Consider the following 4,547-nt stretch of genomic DNA (forward strand, 5'->3'; position numbering starts at 1 on the left):
CACTGCATGAATAACGACCTGTCCGACTGAGACTATTAATACATGCTGGACGATCAGCTAACCTTCAGCAGCCCGCAGAACTCCGGTTAGCATCACTCTCCTACCGGGGAAATAGAAATATGTCACTTCTACAAAGTGCCCAACTCTGTAGTTCACTATAAGCTTGGATTCAATGAATTTGCTTAAATAGCTAGTTTGAGGAAACCTTAAAATTGCAATTTTCAAGTAATATTTAACTCTTTCAGACCCTGCATCCATTACAATATGTTTTTTTTAAATGTTTTGTCGCACATAACACTTTTAAATAGCTTTTTTCCCATCAGAATAGTTTATAAACCAATGAAACAGTAACTTCACAGCTGGCATTTCAATGTTGAATCAACAATGATCAGTGCTTATGTTATGGTTGAATCAACGTTGGATTTGGTGTTGATTTTGAAAAGGGAATCAACGTTAATACAGCAACGTTGTTTCAACGTTATACATTCAACCTTTGATAAACAATAGCTCACTAAAATTAGAAAATCCTCTGGTTAACAAAGTGTTAACAATAAACTTACCTTACTGTAGTAAATCTGAGTATAAAGAAAGTTATCCACCACCACTACCAATCTGATTCAACATCTGATCTCAAAAACACTACAACAGTAAAACTAATAGAACATGAATATGATGTTAAATTAAAAAGCAATTACTGCAAATAGAAGTAAAACCCTTTTTTATTCCTCCATTCAACCGTTTTTAGAAATTGTATGGTAAATAAATGCAAAAAGGTGATTCAAAAGGCAGAAGGTTGAAGACATTATGTTGATTCAACGTTAAAATGTCAACGGTTGCGCAGCCATTTAACATTAATTGTTGATTTAACGATGAAACAACAACACACATTGCTTTAGTCATATTTCAATCACATTTCAACATTGAAAGGCGATTGTGTGCCAGCTGGGTTGGTCTCAACTACTGCACTGGAGAAGTGGTAGTACTAGAGCCATTGAGGCCAAGTAACAGCTAATATTTACTAATTTAATGTGATTTAAAACACTTTGTCATGTTTTGTTTTATTTTTTTGCTGTTTAGGGATGGTTTTTGAGATAAAAAAGATCAATATGAAATATAAAATGTTACTAACAAGCTTCCTAAGCAATATGATCCAATGCAAAAAAAAAGTAATATTTGAGTCTTCTTTTCATTTACATTTTTTTCCATCACTGGAGATAATTCAGGTCTGAAAGGATTAATAAAAAAAAAACCTTAAAGTAATCAAATCTAAGACTTTAGGTTTATTATTTTTTATCATGTTTATAATGCCTTATGAATGCATTATAATGTATAATATAATGAATGTGTTTATATAGAGTCTAAAAGAGATGACATTCATAGAAAGTGTTACCAATACTACTTCAAATTGTATGGTCAGGTGACTAAAATAGATTTACATTTAGTCTTCTTAAGTCTTTTTTTATTATTGTTTAACTGCAATATATATTTAGATTTAAGAGAAAATGCTATGTAGTGAACAGTATAATACACAGTCAATAATACAGAGAATGATAACTTGGTCACATAGTTGATCATAGTTGGTAGACTGGGGGAGTGTCAGAAACTGGGGGCCAGAAACCAGTAAAAAAGAAGTTGCTGCCAAAAGAATGACAACAGTCTAAACTCCACTATTATAAACTGATTCCACTGATTCAAGATCCCATTTGAATGTATTTGTGGTCACAAATGTAAAAAAAAAAAAAAAAAGTAGTGGAATAATGCTAGAAAATATTACATTTAACCCTTTCAGACCTGAATTATGTTCCAGTGACAGAAAATTATATGAATGCTGTTTTCTGTCTGTAATGAACGCACAAAAATACTCTAATATAAAATCTAGTCCATTGCATTGGATGCCTGTTTAACATTATATTTTATAATAATATATTTTTTTCTAAATAATATAAAATTAGAGGAAAAGAGCCCTTGTTTTTTTTTCCAGTGCAGTGGGCAGGGCTAATCTACTGTTTCATTGGCTTGCAAACTTTTCATTGGCTGGTTCATGGTCTCAAATAGTTTTATGTGCAACAAAACATCAAAGAAAAAAAATAAATTACAGGATGTCCATTGTAATGAAAGGGTTAATGGAAAATAAGCTTCATTTGACCATTTGAGTTCAAACTATCATTAGTGGTTTACAGTGAAGCTTATTTTTAGAGCAGGACTGGAAAGTGGAAAGTGAATGTAGGGGCATTGTTTGGATTCACCCTTTTACCCCCCACCCCACCAACTCCAGCTACCCCCCACCAGCCCCAGCCCGGAGTTACTGGGTGATTAGTGCGAGTCACTTTTATCCTTGCGGGTCTGTCCACAGCCTCCACCATCAATAGAATGGTATCAATGGCTCCAGAGGGAGGAGGCCACACTTCAAGGGGACGTAATACCCACGCAAACAGTCGCAGGAGAGAATGCTGAGCGTCGCTCCACAAACACATTCAAGAGGACGAGAGCCTCTCAATGAAGAGACAATTGACTTGGTTAACATGGCCCAACTCTGTGCCTTAACCAATGAACTCCTTTTATTTGGACTGATCTCTTGCTTTCTCGCAAACACACACACACACACACACGTAGTCCGACGCTATTATAGACCAGTTCTGTCTAATAAATTAAGGATAAAGGTTTATTCATCCTCTTATAATTGGCTAGCGGTCGGTGGCTTTACTGGCAAAGACTTTCCGTACGTCTAGACACCTGGAAACATACTTTTTTCTCTCAAATTAATTTAGGAAAGCTCAAATTACTCGACGTGAAGAAAGAATCCCATTTTTTGGCTTGTTTTTAAAGAGGAATTAAGCACAAGTAGTCATGACCAATTACAATTTCATTTCACACTGTGTGTTCCCTAAGCAGGATTAAACATTGGAGAATTGGCTAAAGTACTGTAGCTGATTCGCCATTCAATTTAGACTTCTGTAAAAAAAAAAAAAAAAAAAAGGAGGAAAGAAAAAGAAAAGGGAGGGAAGAAGGAAAGAAGGGAAGGAAGGAGGGAGCAGCAAGCGTAGATCCGAATGAAATCACAGAGGTGTGTAAAAAGCAAAAAAAGCCAAAAAAAAAAAAAAGGCAAAGGAAGCAAAGGAAGCCATAGCCAAGGGTTTTAGGAAATTAGCAATGCTCAACTGGAACGGAAGTGGCGCGACGGGACCTCCACACCAAAGGTCCTCTAATCATATGTAACGTCTACCTCTGGAACGTTGCGGAGGGAGTTTACAATAAGCTTAACCTCTACTTTTATATTGCTCTCAGCAGGCTCTTCCCTGCATGTTGGGCACTTTGAACACTATTTTGTTATTCTGATTTCACTCAGGCTCTTAATCCAGCTTGCCTCTTTTCCCAATAAAACACCGCCGGAGCTTTTTAGACTTCACCCTCCGTTCCCGAGGACACTGAATAGAAATGGCCGGGCCTTTAGTATACTCCAAACAACAGTCTACCAGTTTAACTTTTTCTTAAAACAGTTTTTAATTATTGATCATTTTAATTTAGCCAAGACAATTAACCCACCTACTTATTAGAACTCCCCCTTGAAACTTGGGTAACACTTTACTTGGATGGTTCATTTTATGGCCTTGTTGATGCTCAACTGACATTCAACTAACACTGAATTGAATGTCCATTAAATTTAACTTAACCCTATGTTGAATGTAAATGATTCAAAATAGAACCTAACCGTACACCTAACCCTAACCTTAACCCTTAATCAACCATAAAATCAAACCCTACACCTAACCCTAACCCTTAATCAACCATAAAATCAAACCCTACACCTAACCCTAACCTTAACCCTTAATCAACCATAAAATCAAACCCTACACCTAACCCTTACCCTAACCTTAACCTAAGCTTAAAATCTAACCCTAAACCCAATCCTAAAATATTAAGATAAGCGTTTGGATTAGAGTTGAATGTAGGGTTATATTCAATAGAGAATCATTTACTTTCACCTTTTAGTTCATTTGCATTTAATAAACATGTAGTTGAATGTTAGTTGAATGTCAGTTGAGCATCAAAGAGGCCATCAAATGGACCATCCAAGTAAAGTGTTGACGAAACTTGTAATGATCCCCACATTGCATGCCTTATCCAATACTTTTCCAAATGGTAGCTTTTTTCAATGTAGCATCAATAGGAGGACAACGCTCTCTGGGGAAGTAAGAGATTCACCAGCTCCGATACATCAGCTAACAAACGCCTGTGTCGGACAGAATCACACAGGGACTGATGAAAGAAGAACACCATCTAGCTACCCGGAGAGAGTATGGACTATTGATCTCTCTCAGACTCTTGAAGCCATCATATAAACAAATGTCTTTAAATGTCCTGATCCTGTACTGGAGCAGGATGTATCAAACATGTACATTTTTTCAACCCAACTCTAAGTGTAATCTAATAGTATATGCTAGGCAGTGACTCAATCTACAGTATATAGGTTTCATCAATATCCCATAAGCACAAAAAGTGTCGTCTTTGGTCAAGTTGATTTTAATTATAAGTTCCACCTTAAATGA

The sequence above is a fragment of the Astyanax mexicanus genome, chromosome 5 (assembly GCF_023375975.1).
Source record: "Astyanax mexicanus isolate ESR-SI-001 chromosome 5, AstMex3_surface, whole genome shotgun sequence".
Taxonomy (NCBI): Eukaryota; Metazoa; Chordata; class Actinopteri; order Characiformes; family Acestrorhamphidae; genus Astyanax; species Astyanax mexicanus.